At 49.2% G+C, this 10384-nt stretch overlaps 1 pseudogene; it reads left to right on the top strand.

Annotated features, from left to right (window-relative positions):
* The first annotated feature begins 9075 nt into the window (after nt 1-9075).
* Nucleotides 9076-9798, top strand: LOC144232102 (small ribosomal subunit protein eS6 pseudogene; annotated as a pseudogene).
* Nucleotides 9799-10384: the final 586 nt, after the last annotated feature.

Below are 10384 nucleotides of genomic sequence, written 5' to 3'. Positions count from 1 at the left end.
GCTGAAGAGAACTACTTTGCCCAGGATCATAATATGCCCCCAGCAGCCCACCTCCAAAGACTGATCCATGTGGGAGTGGAATGGCTTGGCCTTGCCCCAATTCTATTTTCATTCCACTTCTGGTTGCAGTGATTGAATCATGGCCCAGCTTCTTCTTCTACCCAGTTCTGCCATTTGTCCTTCTTCCCCAAGTGTAGGTCCCAAGAGCACCCCTAATAAACTTCTCTTTTTTAATGTTTTTATTCATTTTTGTGCCTGTGTGCACATGCGATAGAGAGCAGGGGAGAGGCAGAGAGAGAGGAAGACAGAAGATATGAAGCAGGCTCTGCGCTATCTGTGGAGAACCCAAGGCGGGGCTCGAACCTATAAATCGTGAGATCATGACCTGAGCCGAAGTTGGACACTTAACCAACTGAGCCACCTAGGCGCCCAATAAGCTTCCTGATGCTAACGGCCTCAGACTCTGTTTCATGGGGAGTCAAGCCTGAGAGGGGACCTTTCAACCACAACCTTTCTCCCTGGTTTTGTCTCCTTTACCCCCTTTTCCTTTTATCTGTGCTTCTTAATGTATTTTATTCTCTTATAATATATATATATTTATAAGGCATTCCAGATCCTTTTATGGAATGATATGTGTGTGTGCATGTATGTATGTATACATAGTATATATTTTAAAATATATTTTTATATATTTTATATATATATATATGGGGCGCCTGGGTGGCTCGGTCAGTTAAGTGTCTGACTTCAGCCCAGGCCATGATCTTGCAGTTGGTGAGTTCAAGCCCCGCATTGGGGTCTGTGTCTGACAGCTCAGAGCCTGGAGCCTGCTTTGGATTCTGTGTCTCCCTCTCTCTCTGTCCCTCCCCGCTCACACTCTGTCTCTCTTTCTCTCCGAAAAAATAAATAAACATTTGAAAAAAAAATATTTTTTTTCAAATGTTTTATTTATTGCTAGGAGAGAGAGAGACAGCGTGAGCAGGGGAGGGTCAGAGAGAGAGGGAGTCACAGACTGAAACAGGCTCCAGGCTCTGAGCTGGCAGTCAGCACAGAGCCCGACGCGGGGCTCGAACCCACAAACCGCGAGATCATGACCCAAGCAAAAGTCGGACTCTTAACCGACTAAGCCACCCAGGCGCCCCGAAAAAAAATATTTTTTAAACCTGGTGCTCTGCATGAGAGTTCACCAGGAAGCACCCTGGAGGAGGAATCCCAGATCTTGCCCTGTCCCCACAGGTACCATCTGTGGTGGAAATAAGTCACATGACATCTCTAAATCATCTGTCTAAAAAAGCAAGGTTTGCAAGATTTGCCCTCACAGACTTTCCGCACAAGGGCTGACTGTTAGAGGGCTCTGCACAGGTGAAGCAGGCAAATAACTCTAGTTTGGGCTGGGCCTGGACCGCAAACTCACTGACTCCTTACTGACAGACAGACAGCCTCAGGAGGGAGACGCAGGAATGCAACTCCCTGCATCCCAGTGAGATGAAGCCCCCATTCTGCCAGCAGTAGGCATCCCCTGGCTGGTATGATGCTGCCTTCTTGCGTCTCTGCTGCATGACTGTCTCTCTGCACTAATCCTGTGCTTCTGTGCTGATACCCCGATAAGTCTTAAGAGATCACTGAAATGAGCCAGGAGGAGATGCCTCAGCTCCCTGGAAAAGCAGGAAAGGTGCTGAGCTTCTGTTTAAACCTCAGAGCCAAGCACCCACCTAGGACACAAAGGGTGCTTCAAGATGGTAGAAATGAGCTCAAAGTATCCCAAAGGAGCTGGCTACTGGAAACGCTGTGCAGAAAGGGACTCAGGGGACGGTGGTGGTACTGGAGCTGGCAGACTGCCGTCTGAGCAGCTCTGACACCCCCCATGCCCCAGCCCTGGACACAGGCAACGGTGGTGTGGTGAGCTGCCCAGGCTTGGACTCTGATGGCCTCAACCTTGGCCACACATAGAATCCCCTGGGGACCAATAAATCTCTTTAAGTGAACCAGGCAGCAGTGCTTCTGAAAGCTCCCCAAGCCTGGGTGTAGGCACCTCTACTGACCAACTCTGCTGCCTGGACCAAGTCTTCCTTTCCTCATTGGTAGCAGAGGTACCACCTGCTATGATTGAATTGAGTGCCCCAGAAAGATGCTGAAGTCCTAACCCCGGGCACCTGTGAATGTGGCCATGCTGAGAACTGATGCCTTCACAGATGTCATCACGTCAAGTTGAGGTCGTTAGGGTGGATCCCTAATCCAATATGACCAGTGTCCTTATAAAAGGGGGATCTGGAACATGGGCGAACACCGTGTGAAGATTGGCATCTTGCTGCCACAAGCCCAGGAACTTCCAGAAGCTGGGAGAGGGGCCTGGAGCAGATCCTTCACTACCGCCTTCAGAGGGAATGTAGCCCTGGTGATGCCTTGATCTTACATTTCTGGCCTCCAGAATCATGAGACAATACATTTCTTTTGTGCAAGCCACCCAGTGTGTGATACTTGGGTACCAGTGTACTTTGCCCTAGCAAATCAATACACCACTCTAAAGGATTTTATAAGACTTCAGAGTAAAGTATATAAAGCCTCTGACATTAGCATAGGCACTCAGTAAATTATGAGGATGAAGTTATTGTACTTTTCTGTTTGTATTTCTTTACATAACGTGGCTGTGTGGCCATGGAAAAATTACATCATCTCTCCGTGCCTCAGTTTTCTAATCTGTAGAAGGGGCTGAATCAAGAGCACCTATGTCCTAGGATTGACTGCTCTGAGGTAAGAGAGGCTCAAGGGTGGAGCACACTTAGAAAAGTGCCTGGGATACAGCGAGTTCTCCAAAAATAGGATTGTGATGACGATGATATACAGTGAATGGGAAGGACTAGATAATCCTTCTAGAAACATCCCCAGCTAGAAAACCAACCAACAAGTGCTTTCAACATGGTCGAACAAATAAAAGCTTCTCTGATTTTTCTTCAGATTGGATACAGAGTGAAACTTGTGGGGAAGATCATTTTGGAGGTGCAGGGAGAGGAGACCGTGTCCGGAGGGCCCTCTGGTGCCTCCGACATTGGGTCCCAGGATTCATCTCTGAGCTGACAAGCACTGCATGGTCTGGGATTTGTCCTTTGATGGGTTCTCACTCCAGGGCTCGTGATGGTTAGCTGTCACTTGGGACAATCAGGCCCAAGTTAAGTCTTAGCGTGAGGGGTGCCCAGGGTGGAAACTGACTGCCGTGAGGAGCTGTCGCCTGAGGTGAGAGGGACCCTCAAGCTCCTGGGGGAGCCAAGGACAGCAGGCGTGTGTGAGGCACCACCCTACCCACTGTGCTAAACAACCCAAGGGGGCACTGGGGATGGTGAAGGGGATGGTGAAGGTGACGGTGACAATGTCTGCATCTTCCTGTGATTGGACAACCGGCCCAGCCCATACATACTAAACTTGGGAGGCCAGGAGGATAAATCTGCCTTTTTTTATTGATGCCTTCGCCTTGTCCTCCCAGGGAAATCTGATTATCTGGGCTATGCTGGCAGGTGTCAAAATGAAATGTTTGCTTCCAGGTCCCTACCTGGGGGGGCGGCTGGGGCTGCTCCTGCCTTCCTGTCAACAAACCATCATTAATCCCCCTCTCTTACAGTCGATATCTGATGTCACTTTTCCTGGTTTATGTGGCTCGGTGACCTTCCTTTATTTTGTTCCTAATAAAGACGGCTCCAATGGGGCCGAGCCTGCCGCAAGCACTTTAATTCAGAGGGTGTTAAATCAGAGGGAGCCTTCTGGGACACCAGCACCTCCTCGGGTCTGTGCATTGGGGCTCCATCCACCTGTTGCTCAAACCACCTACAGTGTATTCTTGCGGCTGTGACGTGGTCCTTGCTCCTCTCTTGGAAGGGAGTTTTTTACTTTCTCTTGGTAAGTAGCTTTTGAGAAGGTTTCAGCTCAGCTGCTCCCAAGGGGTATCATGGACTCCAGGGTTATGGCTCCTCTAGGTGCCTTGCTACACACACACACAGTCCACCCTCGCTTCACCAATTCTGTCTCCCAAAGCCAAAGGCTTCCTACCCTAATGGCTAAGACACAGAGATTCTCAACCCTGGTTATGTATTAATATCACCAGGGGAGCTTTAAAAAAATACAGATGTCTGGAGAAGAACTTTACAAAGCACTTTACAAAAGAGGCTACCTAAATGGACAATAAACATGTCCAGGTACTCCGCGTCACAGCCATTGGGGAAATGCAGAATGAACCACAGTGGGATCCCACTGCACCCCCAACAGGTGCTGCCCAAAATGAAAAGCGCAGACAATACCAAGACCTAGTCTGGGTGTAAAGACACCAGGATTCTCACACGCTGCTGGTGGGACTATAAATGGGGCGATCACAGCTGGAAACTCCTTGTAGTATCTCAACTAAAGATATACATACCTCCTGACCCAGAACCTCCCTAAGGGTGTACCCACAGACAGGCATGCACATGTCCACCAAAAAGCCCGTGTAAAAATGTTCATAGCAGCATTCTTCGCAGTAAGCCAAACCAGAAATGATTCCCGTGCTCATCAATCAGAGAACTGATAGAGGTGGCAGGTTCATACAATGAAAGTCAAGAGCACAATGAGAATGGACAAATATGATGACAAGCCACAGCATGGATGCCTCCCACAGGTGTAATGTTCATGAATGAGGCCAGGCATGCAAAAAAGTACATACATATTTTTATTCCATTTGCATGAAGTTCACAAATGGGCAAAAGCAATTCCAGATGTCAGACATGGGGATTTTGTTAACTTTAGGGGGAAGGACAAAGGAGGATTCCAAGGGGCTAGCAGTGCTCTGTTTCTTGAGGTGGGGGCTGGTTACATGAGTACATGAGGGTATTCAGTTTGTGAATATTCATTTGTAGACTTTCTAGAAGAATGTTATATTTCAATAAGTAGACTTTAAGAATACCAGTAAATAGACTTAAAAAATACCAAGATTCTATCTTCAGAAATTCTGAATCCATTAGTCTGAACTTCAGTCCTGGTGTGGGTATTTTGAAGTCCAAATGTGCAGCCAGGGCAGAGAATCCTGGATTTTGAGGGTGGGTGTTTGGAGTCCGAGGCAGCAAGCTTAGAAGACTAGTTCCTCCATAAACGTGCTTATGTGAGTTACTGAGTCTCGCTGGATCTCTGCTGGCAGTGTTTTATTTATTTTTTCCTTTGGGCCTCAGTTTCTCCTGGGGTAACATGAACGAGTTGGACAAAAGAGCCAATGTTCTTCCTATTCAAGAGATGCCATTATGGACCTCTGAGGACCCATTAGGGCTACAGAGACCCACCTCCTTTGGCTGCGTTCTCAACCCCCTCCCCCCCGGCCACAATCCATGTCAGGGAGTCCTGGATGTCAAGGCAGAGCCATTTTGACTGATGGAACCAGAGAAGGCCCCCTGAGCCCTGGAGGTCTCTGTGCTCCATGGAGACCAGACACTGCCTTTGCTGAAGCTCAAGGAAGAGAATGGAGCCTACCCTGATTTTATAAACCTAACCCAAGCTTCCCCACCTGTCCTTTCCCAGCTCTCACACTGGGAGGGAGAAAATGGGTGGACAAAGAATGCATGGGGGAGTGCCAGCATTCCCCTCTGCCCAGGGATCTTTCTCAGCCTTCGATGTTCCTAACTTCTTAACACCCCAAGCTGAACCCCAAAGACCTTCAGCTCTGGACTTGCTCTGCCAGCCAGGAAGGGGGAGAGGCACACATTCTTCACTTCCCCACCCACGTCCAGGTGTCAGGGACTGTATGCAGGTAGAGAGCTTGGAACCCCACAGATTTAACTGGAACATTCTAGCTCCATTAAGCAAGCAGAAAGGGAGCCAAAGAAAGCCAGTGTGCAGATGTCGCAAAGCTATTCTGTCTTGAGAAAATGTCATCCCCTAGTGGGGAATGAGGCAGGGGGCCAACCTCAAAAGTTTCCTGCCCCCTCTGAGTTCGCTGAGGACTTTGTTCCTACATTAGTCATTGAAATGCTTAAGAATACGACAGCTCAGCTCCCAGATAGGGGAGTGAGGGGCAAATGGATGTAAGGCTCGACTGCCAATCAGCCAATAGAGCAGATGTCTGAGGAGGTGAGCGCTTCCTCACTGACCTTCTCAGGAAGCATGGGTGGTGGCCAGAGACTTTAACACTGCCCCAGGCCTGGCCTCTGGGGCCGGGGAAGGCCCGTGGTGGAAGCAGGGGCATTCCCCTTTAGTGACCTGCAATGCTTAGTTTCTCTAAAGTCCTCATGCAGCCCATGAGCAAATTTATTCCGTTTGTAGAAGTTAAAGAAAATGGCATTATACAATCTCAGCTTCTGTAGCCACCGAAAAGCCCAGCTCTGAAAGAGAAGGGAATCTGTGTTCCACAGGAGCCAACATCCTTATCAGCCATGAGAAGAAAATTTCATCTGCCTGCAAATGCCATGTGCCGTTGTTTATCGTCCCTGGACCTAAAGTGTTTCAGAGTTTAAAAACTGAAGGACTTTCTAAAGACCCTGTACAGACAGACAGGTACTCCCAGAAAGTCAGCAAAAACTTGGCTCGTATGTGCTATGCGTTCTATGTGCGTGGAAGGAAAAGAGAATAATAGGGACCAGGTACAGAGAGAGCGACACACAAGGTGACAGTGACTGACACACACACACACACACACACACACACGCCCAGTAAGAAGCAGGGACAAAGAGAAACAGGCACCTTGAAGCGGAGAGAGAACGGCAGCATCCTGTGCCTACGGGGCAGGTTATAAATACACAGAGGAGGGGAGGAGAGTCATGAACATCACAGGTAAACAGAGGATGCTTGTTTGAGTCACCTCTTCTCCCCCAACGCTCAGATCCCCTGGCTGCCTTCCCTGCAAAGCCCACGGGTCCAGAGCCTTTTACTTCCCCTCTCCCTTGCTCCAGATTCCCCCCCCACCTCAAAAAAAAGCTACACCGGGATGTGCTGAGTAATCCTCCAAATGCCTGTGTAGTTTGCAAGCATACCCACTTGGCTGGGGTTGAGTCTTCTTACTGTAAGAGCCAAGGCGCGTGGCTCTAAGCCCACGTGGGAGGGAGATCAGAACAGTAGGGCCAAGCGGTTGGTTGGTTCCCTGAGGGCTGGAGGGCAGAACCATGATCTTTCCTGAATCCCTGAATTGGAAAACCCTGCTGGGTTTGTGAGAGGGGACGCTGGTGGAACTACAGATCCTAAATATATGGGGCTAGACATGCAAGCCACGGGGACAGAGAACATGAGACTCCTGATTGGTTGGAGATGGAGATGGAGCAAGGGAGATCCATGTAAGGACTGGTAGTAACAGAGAAGAACTATTTCTTCTTGGCTTCTGGAGACATATCTCTGGGGCCCTGGGAAGAGACCCTTGGCTAAAATTCTCTTCCCGGTTTTGGATGTAACTTGAAATCCCTTTGCATCTGGGAGGGTGCTTTCGCCTGTTGTTAACAGAGTATCGAATCAAAGCGACACTTACGAATTGCATGACAAGGATGAGAGAAACCATTTCAGTGTTGATTACAGGCATTCCTTGAGTTGAGCTCAGATTCAAGGCGGGAGGACACAGATCCTCACATCTTTGTGGGAGCAGTGCGAACACACTTGAGAAGCAAAACAAAGCAAAACCAAAAAAAAAAAATGGTGAAAATAAACAAATATTGCTTTAGACAAGTGAATTTGGGGGTGGTCTTTTTAGATAGCACTATTGTGGGGCGCCTGGGTGGCTTAGTCGGTTAAGCATCCGACTTTCGCTTAGGTCATGATCTCGCGGTTCGTGGGTTCGAGCCCCGCGTCGGGCTCTGTGCTGACTGCCAGAGCCTGTTTCAGTCTGTGACTCCCTCTCTCTCTGCCCCTCCCCTGCTTACGTTGTCTTTCTCTCTCTCTCCTAGAAATAAATAAAAAACATTAAAAAAAAAAAAAAAGACAGCACTGTTGTGACCATGACCCACTGATCCGCCTTTCAAACCATGCCCTGCAGGGAGTCAGCCAGGATCGCAAGGTCAGCCTCATCTGGAGGCAATGGAGCTACAGAAGGGACATTTGAGGGGGTCTCCCTGCTCCCCTAGTTGCTGCCCTCCCTGCCTCCTGTGCCCTGTCCCTTCTAGATCACCTGCTAGGCTGAAGGAGCCCCCAGAAGCCCCCTGCCCTTCCACTGACACCTGCCCTCACGCTATGCCAGTTCTTCAGACTCCTATTTTCAGACTGCCAAAGCTGCACAGTCTCTGGTGGGACCTCTTCCTTTGTTGCTTGCAAAGCTTCCTCTGCAGACCTTCCTTTCTTAAACATTCCTATTTATTCTTTCTTTGTAGAACACGGGTTCCAGAGTGGGGTCCTCCAGCCAGAGGCCAGCTCCATTGGAAATCCCACAGGCCAGCCAATTTGGTGAGGCAGTGAGACATTATCTTCTCCTCTCTCCCCTCCGGGTTGACACCTGTAACCTTTTATCCATCAGCCTTCCCTGGATGGCTCTCCACAGCTGGCCTGCCCCCTCTCCAGCCTCTGTACTTGTTGAGGGCCCTGGATTCTTCTGGTTCCCACTCCTCATCCAAGATGGAGCTCTGTGATGCCCTGGGTTCACATTAAATGTGAATCCTGCGTTCAGTCAACACCTGAGTCTTCACTACTTGTCATGTATCTAGCACTGTGCTGGACACAAGGACACACAGTCCCGGGCCTGTCCTACAAGGTTCTGCATGCAGAATTGAGAGGCATGGGTGGGAGTAAAGATGTGCCATACAGTATTATTATGGGGGGCTTCACATTGTGAAAGATGTTTCTCGAGCCCCTGCTTTGTGCAGAGCAGTGTCCTGGGCATTGGAGACATGGCAGTGGCCAAAGCAGGTAAAGTTCCTCCCTTGAGAGCTTCAGCCAGAAGTTTTTATAGAATTCTGACCACGAGGATTCCACCTAGGAGAGGCGAGATTCCCGTTCCTGCCTCTTCTAATTCCTGAAGCAACTCTGGAGTTCACAGCCCCGGGAAGTTCTTCTCCAGAAGTTCTGTCTCTTCTCCAATATCCTAGTCTTCTGCTTGTTGATGTGCTTGTTTAAAATTTCCCCTTGCTCTTTTCGTGGGTGGTAGGCTGCTTCAGGATGAAGCTGAACATCTCTTTTTGAGCTAAGGGTGGCCAGAAGCTCATTGAAGTGGACAATGTATGCCTTATAGGAGAAACATGTGGCCACAGTTGTTGCTGGCTCTGGGTGAAGAATGGAAGGGTTATGTGATCTGAATCAGTGGTGGCGATGACAGATAAGACTTCCCCCTGAAGCAGGTGTCTTGACCCATGGCCGTGTTCACCTTCTGATGAGTATGGGGCCTTCCTATTACAGACCAAGGAAGAGTTGAGAAAGAAAGCACGAATCTGTTCAGGGTTGTGCTGTGGGTGCTAATCTCAGTGTTCTCAGCTTGGTCCTTATAAAATAAAAGGTTGGGGAGAAGGACATTTCTGGGCTCCTTGATACTACCGGGCCTCATCGCAGGGGGCCCAAAAGAGCTAGAAGAATCCACAAACATTTCAGTCTCTCTAAAGAAGAGAGTGTGCTGTGAGAAAGCCCCTAAACACAGGAGGTAAGAAACACAGAACCAAAGCACCCAAGATTCAGCGTCTTGTGACTCCAAGTGTCCTGCGACACAAAGGTTGGGGTATTGCTTTGAGGAATCAGGGCGCTAAGAGAAATAAGAAAGAGGCTGCAGAATATGCTAAACTTTTGGCCAAGAGAACGAAGGAGGCCAAAGAAAAATGCCAGGAACAGGTTGTCAAGAGATGGAGGCTGTTCTCTCTGAGAGCTTCCGACTCTAAGTCCAGTCAAAAATGAGGTTTTTCTAAGAGTGACAAATTAATGAGATCAAATGTCAAAAAATAAATAATAAAAATAAAATAAAATAAAATCTCCCCTTCAGTCTGGGGCTCCCTGAAGGGCAGGGCTGTGTCTCTCCCTCAGATCTCCCTCAGAGTTGTCTCCTGCCTCAGACTGGGGTCCCTGAGGCCAAGGCTGTGTCACCCTTCAGACACAGGGGAGGGCTGTGTCTGTCCTACCTCAGACTGGGCTCCCTGAGGCACAGCTGTGTCCCCCCTCCACCATCACCAGACTGGGCTCCCAGAGGGCAGGGCTGTGTCCCCCTCAGAATGAGGCTCCCTGAGTGCAGGTTGTGTCTCTCCCTCCCCACAGTCCCAATATTAGTCCTGAGCATGGGCAGCTGAGGAGCACTCTTCAGGCTGGGCAATCCCACCTCAGATCCAAGAACCTCTGAGCAGCTCTGGGGACTGGAGAGTGAGGAGGCTGGATCTTGACCCGGACTGGGAGGGAGCAGAGAGTCCAAGTGTTAACTGAGGATGTCCTAATTCTGTTAGTGTAACTTTCCACTTGACTTATTTATAGTCCACACAGGGTGATTTACTGG

This window comes from Crocuta crocuta, unplaced genomic scaffold (genome assembly GCF_008692635.1).
Source record: "Crocuta crocuta isolate KB4526 unplaced genomic scaffold, BGI_CrCroc_1.0 scaffold44, whole genome shotgun sequence".
Taxonomy (NCBI): Eukaryota; Metazoa; Chordata; class Mammalia; order Carnivora; family Hyaenidae; genus Crocuta; species Crocuta crocuta.
This window is presented reverse-complemented; position numbering and strand designations above follow the sequence as displayed.